We start from the raw sequence: 10,975 nt of genomic DNA on the forward strand, positions 1-10,975 counted from the left end.
CATACAGTTGTTTCCTGGATCCTAGAGAGCTTCTGTGAGGCAGAGACATATAGGCTTCATAGGAGACTTCTCTGGCCTTCCTTGCCAACAGCAGCCTAAGCATCACAGTTGCCTTGCCCTCAGAGGACCCAAACTACCCTCAAATGATAGGGATGCCCATGTCTCCTTCCATGGAGGCACTCATCTACATCGGTGTGATGTTCCTGTCCCACACAGAGCAGATCCTCACAGTAGCAGAGGACAATGACTTAGCAATGGCTAAATGTTCATTATCAGTTTTAACTGCCTCAGAGCTTTAATTTTAGTCCTGCAATGCTTTAAGTTGCATTTATTCCTATGCTGAGCCATCCGGGCACAAATGGCTATGGTGAGCCCCATACCACCGGTGCTCACCCCATGCACTGGTGATCCTTTACTTAAACTTTTAGGCAGTTCAAGCACCGTCTGAGAGGTTCAACTGGGATCATGATATGCTAAAAGTACACATTCTCCTGGAACACATTTTTTAATGGTTGCATTAGGGATAAGTTTGGGATGAGGTTCTATGTCTGTTCCAACTTTACAGTGGTACCATTCTGTAGGACCAATGACTTTTATGGTGAAAAGTGAAGATAAGCAACACAATCCCAGCATAGAGGCCGTAAGTCTACCGAGCATCTAGAGGGAGAGGCTGATCATGGCTGGTCACCGATACAGACCTAAAGATACCGACACCGCTTAGGGACTAGGCCAACTGAGCAGTCCAAGTCTCTAAAAAAGGGAGCAGGGACATCTAGGGTTGGCAGCACTGTTTACAGAGGTCAGAAAGAGTACCGTAACACAGCATCTGGGACCTTTTCAGAATGTCAGTAGAGCAAAATGGATAGACAAGACCAAAATCCGTTTAACTCACTCAACTCAATTTCTACTGGAAATGCAATTGGAGTAATGTAGCTAGGATTTTTCAGGCTTGCCCTTGGATTCATAAATCCAATTTTACTGTCTCTTCTTTATGCATCAAATGTCATAACAGCTAGCAAGAACTGAAAATAAGTATCTAGGAACTTCCTTCACCACTCCAGAACAGTTATTTGCTCCTGCACAAAGGGACTGAAAATAAATTCAAATCAGTAATAACAGACAAAGGTAGTGGTTTGTTTCTGTTCTCCTCTTTGTACTTGCATTATATGAACATGTGTCTCATTTTATTTTGCACCAAATTAATTCATCTTCCTTCTCAAAAGTCAGGTGAAGGTGTTTAAACAAGTGTTGTGGAGTATTTTATACTAAAAACAGATACTAACATTTTTAATAGAAGTCAACAAATTCTGTTATCATATAAAAATTTTAATGTATTCATTGATTTACACTGATATAACTAGCATCAGGATTTAATCCAATGGACTGACATTTCCATAATTCCGTAATTCATGTATTTCCCTCATTCTGTTCTCCTCTGTTTTGGCCTGTTTTGGCAAGATATTGCCTGTTTTGGCAAGATATACATCTTTCTGCATCTGTGCCAATTGCTTTGTGTCTTTTCTGGAGCCGCTAACGAATCCAAGGTTTCTACACTCCTGTGAGTAAAGAGAATAGTTCAGCTAAGCTTTTGTCCAAGCTCTGTGTGAACTGTGTGAGTGTCGAATGCCAGGAAAGAATTCTCAATTTTCTACCAATTTGGAAGAATCTAAAGCTGCTTTAGGACCTCTGGCTGTGTCAGTTCAAGTGCTGGCTTTAACCTGTTTCTGAATTTGAAAATAATAAACAGGGAAGAAAAGCAAACCTGCATTACTGGAGCTTTCTACTTTCATACTAATTCGTGGTAAAGCAACATGGTTTCTTCTGGATTATAGGCTATTGTGGGAGAACAGCAGCAGCATAATACATGTTGAATGAATAAAGAAAGAGGCTGTTTTCTCTTGAGAACATGCACAAAAGTAATTTATTTTTATATTATATAAAATTATATAAACAAAAACCTTGGAAAAAATAGAACCCACTGATTTCTGCCCACAGTTCAGTCACCTTCTACCACATTGGCAATATAAAGGGATTGGTGAGAATGTGCAACACACACTCATTTTAAAGCCTTTACGCTAACAAAGTAGACAGTGTGGTATGCAATGGTCTTAGTAGAAGTGAAAATCAATGTCCCTTGAATCAAAACTTGCCTTTGGTAGATGCAGCCGAAGTAGTCATTCAATGGAGGAAGAAAGATGTCAGGTAGACCTATCCCCACTGAGTTTTAAACTGATATTTTAGATATATGGAAGAAAATCATAGAGTAGAAACAATTTATACTAAATTGCACTGGTGTGACTAAGCAAAGCTCGAATTTATCTGTCATGTGAAGAAGGAAATCATTCTTTCTTTTGACCTCAAAGACATCCCAAACACCCAGTAAATGTGGAAGGTGCTATTACTTTTCTGGGATTTGGACAGGCAGTCTGAGAGCAGTGTCAAGATATATGTATTTATTGTACTCCTTGTGTCAAAAAAGTGGTCACTTGGGTTTGCTCAAGCAAATCTCCAACGGGTTTTTGAGAGGACAGAAATATATCTAAGAATTCAGTAGTGCTAACTGTTCAAGTATGTGGGATAAACACCATTTGAATTTGAAGAGAAACAGTTCAAAGAACTGAGCAGACAATAAGTCAGGATGTCCTGAGCTAATAAGAAAAAAATCAGTAATTTACCACTGGAGAGGTCCGTAAGGTGATGATAAATGTGATGAATAAGAACCACCAGTACCTCTGCTTAGAGAGCAGCCTTCCACCTGCCCCAAAAGCATCCAAAAGAAAAGCCCTCAGTTATAATACCTATGACAGTGGGCTTCCAGAACACAATGTGCTTGGGACAGTAGGAAAGACTTCTCCATTAATCTACGTGGATAAATACAAGTAATCAAATGCATTTGAGAAGTTACCACTCCTTCCTTCTGAGCGACCAACCTCCCACCTGAGACAAGGTGTCTGACCATCCCTGGGGTAACTTCTTACTGCTTCGCAACATAATTTGTGTGCATAAACCACCAGTGGAAAGTTCTCAGAAGTATGAAAAAGGCAAAAGCTGAATCACTGCAGGATCTTCCAAGGAAGACACAGAGACTGTGAGCATGGATCACTTGCTTTTGCCACGAGACGTGCTTAACTCAAAGGGTGCTGACTCAGAGAAGCAGCGCTGACATGGCCAGGAGAAAGAGCTGAGACAAAACTTTTCAGCAGATGTTGGTCAAAGAAGTGCTGGGAGACCCTAGAGAAATTATCTCCCATTTCTTGCATCCTGCCGTGGCCAGGGCAACCTGACTTTGTATACTCTATAAATAAACAGGACTACATCAGAGATATCTGGATCTGTCATCAAAACGTCCTTCTAAATCAAATTACGTGAATTGTGCTAGTCACTTTGATCAAAAAGGGGTAACACATAGTCAGTTCTGGAAGGATTAATTTATTGATTTTCCCAGGTATATAATTAAAAGTAACCCAGAGTTTACAAATTTATGAGTGGAGATAAATGAAAAACTTTGCCTTTCATGTGAGAAGTATCATATGAGCTGTCCTTAGCCCAAATTCTGTCCAGATCCAAATTTGGCTATGGGCAGCTGGCAGCTATGCTTCTGAAGGCATCAGGCCTATTGTAGCTTAGCTTCAAAATGTCAAGGTTAGTCCCTCCCAGAGCAGGCTAGCTGCATCCACACTGCATAGCCGGGCAGCTTGGCTTGCCCTGTACCCAGCAGCCTTTCCACCAGCTCACCCCTTGGCCTTTCCTGGTGTGCCGGGTATGGCACTTTCCTGTCCCGTGTATGGCAGTGACTGCTCCAGCAGGCTCCTCAAAACTTGTCTGTGTGCTCCCCACACTGACATCCCCTTACCGCAAGAACACACTGCCCACCACTGGCGCGCTCGCCATTGCAACTGCGTTTTGGTGCTTCTGCCACTGTTGTATTGACAGCTCACGTTCATGTCAAAGAAACTTTGATGTTATCTATTGTCTGCCCAATACCTGACTCCTACTGTTGAACAAAGTCTCCCCAAAAAAGCTGAGACATCAATCCTGACAAGTAGAGCAGCCATCCATCCTAGGGGAGCCAGCTTATGGGCAGGCCGTTGCCACAGACATGAACTGCCAGGAGTCACCGGGATTATATTCTTGCTGGTTTCTCTATAGTTCAGAAAAGATTTGTGACCCAGGATAGCAGTGTCCCTGGTGGGACCAGGGTGTACCAGGACCACCAGGGATGACCAAATTCTTGTATAGGGGAGGCATCTCCAACAGTTGATGGAGGCAGCTGGCAGAAGCCTCTGGCAGAGGACAATGCTCTGAAACCTCATCACCTGTAAGACCACTGATTTAAATCTATTTAAGTATGATCATGGTGCAAGTTTTTAAAGCCATCATCCAGATCATTTATCCCTAAGTGCACTGGGTGTGTTTATAAATTAACGACTTAACCAGTGATATTGCCACAGCTAGTGGATACGGAGTGTTGTACGTGTTGTATCTGTGTCTGAATGTGTGTCTTCTGGTGGGTTGTTCTTGTTGTAAAGTGACAGAGCTGGCTCTAAAGCAAGGATGTGGACACAACTAAGCTGTGCTAACAAAACATTAACTAGGTTATCAGAAAGCTACAGCTTTATGGTGATTGAAGGAAAACAGGGTTGTAACAGGACTCCCTGAAAGTACAAGCAGAGGATGACATCAGAGGCCTTCAAGGTGCAAGTGCAGACTGATACTGAAGGTGCCAGGACTCTAAGCGCAAATCACCCATGGTCAATTATTAGTTACTAGAGGAGAACAACCCTGTGGATTGGGTTAAACCTGTTTTAGGGATAACGAAGAGAACTGACAACGAGCCTCCAATGTATAAAATATGCTATGTAAAATATGCTATATATAACAAATTCAGACAAAACATGGAACTACAAACCAATGAGGAAAGAGCAAGTAAGCAGACTGCATTAGAAAATATATACAATTTCTCCAGACAGACCCAGAGTGAGGAGGAAGAAGCCCTCCAGCATCAGTCATACCCCTCCTGGAGAAGATGAGGTGGAAAACTATGAACGTTAACACCATATTCCTCCCAGGCTCCCTCCTTCCTTCTTGGAGCAGACCTGTGCCATTGACCCTGGGACGCAGAGGGGCTGGGCAGGAGGAGGACAGCCCCAGACAGCGGGGTGCATGCTGAGCAGCGAGTCTCCTTCCTGGGAGTGCGCTGGAATAACTGGACAATTTGGATTATCAGTGTTAGTATATCATTGTATAACTGGACTGCTAGGAATTCTTTTATTGGACTCTTAACATTTTTATTAGACTAAGAATAAAATCTTGGCTATGCATATAAGCTGTGTTTCTTTAGCCCCTGGAAATTGTAGTGACCGTTTAGGCTGGTACTGGAGGACTGGCAGGTAAAATTCAGTACAGCCACCGATGGAGGACGTGGAGAGCCCTTCTGAGAGCTCCATGGCATTTTTGTGAACAGCCCAATGTAGGCCCAAGCCTGCAGTAATGACACAAAATAACAAACTGATTTTACCCAGACTGTGATTTCTGATGCAGTGGGGTAGTACTTGTGACTTGAGCACAGCGACTGTGTAGCTGAAGTGCTGTCCATGCGCACAGGTGGGCAGAAACGATGTGATGAACGACAGTGGAAAGAGTGGTGTATTGTGGTGAAATGCATGTGAGCAAATGCATGACCCCAGGAGGGCTGAGCTAGGGAAGAAACAAGGAATGTGTGTGGGGTTATTCTGCCTGGAGAAGGGGCATGGAGACATAAATGCTGAGGGCTTGGGCTGTGGTTGTGCTGCCCAGTTGGGTTCCCCAGGAAGCTGATAGGAACCAGCTTTCATGATGTGTGAAAACACCTTTCCCAGAGTAATCAAAGGATTGCTCTGCAGCTCACAGAAGCTGTTCATAAGATGCTGCTGATGCTCTGTGAGAGGTGCCCAGGGGCATAATGCAAGGGCGTCCATGGGTGTGCCAGGCTGGGATGCCGTGGGGTGTTGGAGGTCTTTGCAGGGCAGAGGGAGAGAGACACAGTGTAACCCTGCGAGGAGCAGCTCCTGGGCCAGACTGGTTTTATCGCAGAGGGAACTGCTTGTTTTGTTCCTGTGTTCAGTGGGAGTGAAGACCCACGTGTGCATATGTGCAGTGCAGATGGTCTGGGATCAGCATCCAGGAGCAAGTATTGGCGCTAAGTGACTTGGCAGCGTAGACTCACCTCCTGATGAAAATGCATTTGTAACATGAAATGCCAGTGAGAACTTATTAGAGGGAACTGAAAAATACCTATATAGTGCAGGCTTAAGAAGCTGCTTTCTTACCATACATGCAAGTAATTAATGCATTGTAAGAAAACACAGCATGCAGACAGATAAGCAGCAATGACAGCTATTTCCTACTGAAAAATGTGGCCTAGTATATGTTCTGGAAGTTATTCAGTTGTATTTAGTTATTATTCTTCTAAATTGTCAAAAGATTGCCATGATATCAACCACAGACAAGGGAAATCCTTGTTTGCTAGGTGTGAAAACCCAGCAAGAGTTGTAAAGCACTGCATTCCAGGAGTGGGTGTAAAATACTTGCCTCAGCAATGATTTTAAACATGTTAGTTCATCTGAAAGACGGCTTTGAATTAGAAGCATGAATAATGAATATCATTTGCATAGCACACTGTACCTGTCCATTAATATCGAACTCCCTACATCCCAAGAGTTCCCAGAGGTGATGGTACTACTTGGGTGGGGTTGTGGCTGGACAATGAATCAATGAGACTTAACTTTGCTCCTGTGCTTGGCGGTTTTGATCACGAGCTTTAGCTTCCCCAGGTCCATGTTTGAATTGGTAAAATTATGCTCTCTGTAATATAATGTGTATAATAACGTGCTGCAAAAATTATGTCATATTAATACTCTGAATGAAGTGTAAAAAGTGTTCGGGGCATGGGGGAGAGAACAAATTTGAGGATAAGGTAGATGGCACAGCACTGCAGAAGGGCTGGTTGAGGGACTTGGGCATGACTCAGCACCTGATGTTTTAGGATCAAATCACAGAATCACAGAATCATGGAATGGTCAGGGTTAGAAGGGACCATCAGAGATCATCTAGTCCAGCCCCCCTGCCAGAGCAGGGTCACCTGGAGCAGGTGGCACAAGAACGCGTCCAGGAGGGTTTTGAATATCTCCGGAGAAGGAGACTCCACCACCTCTCTGGGCAACCTGTTCCAGTGCTCTGCCACCCTCAAAGTAAAGAAGTTCCTCCTCATGTTCAGATGGAATTTCCTGTGGTCCAGTTTGTGACCATTGCCCCTTGTACTGTCCCTGGGCACCACTGAAAAGAGCCTGGCCCATCCTCTTGACACCCACCCCTTAAGTATTTATAAGCGTTGGTGAGATCCCCTCTCAGTCTTCTCTTCTCCAGCCTGAACAGCCCCAGGTCTCTCAGCCTGTCCTCATAAGAGAGATGCTCCAGTCCCTCGATCATCTTCGTAGCCCTTTGCTGGACTCTCTCCAGTAGTTCCCCGTCTTTCTTGAGCTGGGGAGCCCAGACCTGGACGCAATCAGCCCTTCAGCCCTTGAGTCAGGCAAGCTGACCATTAAGCCACTTACCACTGGAAAGTGCTATCTGCCTTGCATGAACAAGCGCAATGCTTTTATTTCCTGGTAAGAGCAGACACAAATGACCATAAACACTTTCATGCCTTTTGCATTTGACAGCCCCTCATGCCTGATAAAGAATAGGCTGCTGATTAGCGATGGTGCCTTTTCTTAAGCTGCTTTTTGACTGTGAGCAAATTGTTCTTTCTATCCATGCAATAATGCCCCTGACATATTTCCCTGTATCCAAACATGTGGGTGTTTTGCAAAGGTTAATGAAAATTAAATTAAAGCTGAATAATACTGATTATAATGCAGGAGTGTGCAAGCAAGGCTAATTAATACAACTGGCAGCACAGCTCAGTCCTGACCTGTGACACCACTCTCTTCCTCAACCCTATTTTTTTCCCTTAGCAGGCACCCACAGCAATCTAGACCTGCACGTTTCAAACAGCCTAGCAAGTACAGTTTTACAGAGGCATCCCACTTCTCTCACTCAGGACTTACATGATGTTCAATCCTCCAGAAAGAAAAGAAAAGCTCTTACATTTTCCCTTCTTCCTTCTTGCTTATGAACAGCCTAGTTCTACCATTAAGATTGGTGTATTTCCTACGTTTTAGTGTTTTCTGAGTTTTTCTGTGCAAGGAGCTATTGGAAATAAACTTGTATTTTATCTTGCTGAAGTGGCATATGTCAACAAATGTCTTTTCTGGCAAATCAGCTCACTTTTTGTCCTATATTAATGATCCAATTTTGCCATTAGTTTACTCACAAGCAAGAGAATGGCTTTTAACTCTGGATAATATGCATAGGCTACCTGAGAAAAAATAATCTGAAAATCAGACTGGAGGACTTGAAAACCATGGAATGATAACAGTATAGAACAAGAGGTCTTGCATCCCTGCATCTTAGACCACCGCATCTTATTTCTTTCTGATACCTATTCCACATCCTTCACTGAGAAAACCCAGAAAGGAGGCACCTGGGAAGGCACTAGTGCAACGGGGGATGCTTGACCTGAGTACACTGAAGGTTTAATTTTGAAACATTGCGGTGTATTGGGTTCTTCAAAATATGAGGCCAAATTTGCCACAGCAGGGAATGAAAATGTAGTGTGGATGCACTGTGTACACAGTGTTGTAGATCACGTAACACCTCCTAAGCTTTAAATTTAGAAATGTAAAGAGAGGAACAGAGTCCATTAAACCCCAACTGCTTTGGGGGCTTTGCTTGCCACAAGCTTCCCCGCTCCGTCACTCCCTGCAGCAACAAGGGCTCTGCTTGCCAGGCACCATCTGAGCCCCAAATGGGCTCTGACAGGCCTGACTGCTGGACTACGGCTTCCTCGTGTCCCCACATCCATTTTCTTTTTGGCAGATCTGAAAGCCGGTCCTTTGATATTCTGCTTCCTTTTCCACAGGAAACAAACCAGTTGCTGTGTCAGCATCTTGGCCAGGAATCAAAGGGAACAAACTACTTGTCAAACAACACCCGAGGCACAGGCAATGAGGATGGGGATGATATTTCAGCAAGAGTAACCTTTTCTGGCATTAAGGAAAAATATCTTTAAAATTCTGCGTAATTTTGAAAAAAAAAATTGCTATGTGTAAATGATATGAGTTTATTTGTATGGCACAGGTTGAACAACACAGCAGGGTATTTTATTAGCTATGCATTCTAGTTGCCTCATACATTTACAACTGCGCTGACTGAACAGGGAGAATAAGCCATGTCCCCTTTACTCTCCCCCCTTCGCTGATTTTCCTGCTGGATGTGAACCAGGCTGCCAGCTGCTAATCCATTGCTGCTGGAGTCCTGGAGACCACGGATCTTTTCAATAGGCAGTGAACAGCTTTGCTGCTAGTGTGGGCCGTGCGATTTCTCTAGCAGCAGCTTTGTGCTGCTTTCTGCAGCATTGTACTTGGCTGCTGTTTTTTGCACGCTACTTGGTATTTTTTTTTTTAATCTTTGCACAGGTACTGACTAGAATTTGCCATTATTTCATTGATTTTGTTTTTTCCCCGGTGTCACAGAAAACTCTAAATACCATGGATATATTGCCATTAATGGGGACCCACATGCACAGCCCTCACTAAAGTCTTGTCTCTATTGGTATGTCACTGGAGTATGTACAAAAAAGAGCTTTTTGTCCCTGCTGTGAGTAGCGGCGAGGCCTCCAGGCAGGATCCATTTCTTGCTGTCTCTTGTGGTACTTTTTAATCCTCCTCCCACCTTTGGCTACCTTTGTAGCAGTCACTCATTGCAGACCCATTTTACCACATTACAGGAGGGTCTCAAATGCATCAGCAATCATTGGCAATATCTTGTGCAAGAAGAAGGGGATATGGCTATATCAAACATATCAGAAATGCCTAATACTCTCTGCAGGAAGAAGAGGATATAGCTATATCCTGAAGCCTGAACTGGGACTGACTCTATACATTGTCCCCCTTGGTTTTTGACAGTAGCATTTTTGATAATGCCTTTCTGATGAATATAGCATGTCCTGTAGCCATTCCTCTGGATGCTACCTGAGCACTGAACAGTTTCCCATGATTCAGAAGTAAATGTCTTCTTTGCATGTTTCTATACGCACTTTCTTTATCTATTGCCATGCCATACTTATTTTCTCCAAAATTTCAAAACTTTCCTCACCTGCAGAATACTCCTACATGGCTAACATACAGACACCCTTCTCCTTAGCCAGCTTTTTTTTTCCGCTGTTGATCATACTCAGTTCCCATGTCTTGTCTCAGAGAACACTCCGTGTCCCGTGGGACAAGGACTGTCTCATCCCATGTTCTTACACAGTAATCTCAGTAAATAATCTTCTGGGTGCAACTGGTAAAAACCACAAGAGAGGGAGATGGGCAAATAGCTATCATTACCACCCAAGGAGAAGTGGGACTTTCATTCCCTCTGCATGTCATGCCTGATGAGAGCATGTCATCCCTTTTCCCCACAGTCATTACATTTGGATGAGCCCTGAGTAGTACAAGACTAATACTGTATGGCAAATCCCTTTTTTATTCATGGGTTACCTCAGGGAAGACCTCCTGGGAGAAAAAGAGATTCTAGGAAATTGAGTGGAACTGGGGTTTCTGTGGGTTGTGATAAAACAACACATGAAGTGAAGAATCAGTTGTCCCTACACCGTACAACAGATAGTCTACTGATCTTAAGAAACTTTCCTAGACAATATGTCAAGCACTTACTCAGTTTTTTTATTTTCTAGCGTTAATATTTCCAGCTTCCCCTTAAGTCACAGAATCACAGAATCACAGAATGGTAGGGATTGGAAGGGACCTCTGGAGATCATCTATGCCAACCCCCTGCCAAAGCAGGGTCACCTAGAGCAGGTTGCACAGGAACGCGTCCAGGAGGGTTTTGAATG

Source organism: Rissa tridactyla, chromosome 2 (assembly GCF_028500815.1).
Source record: "Rissa tridactyla isolate bRisTri1 chromosome 2, bRisTri1.patW.cur.20221130, whole genome shotgun sequence".
Lineage (NCBI taxonomy): Eukaryota > Metazoa > Chordata > Aves > Charadriiformes > Laridae > Rissa > Rissa tridactyla.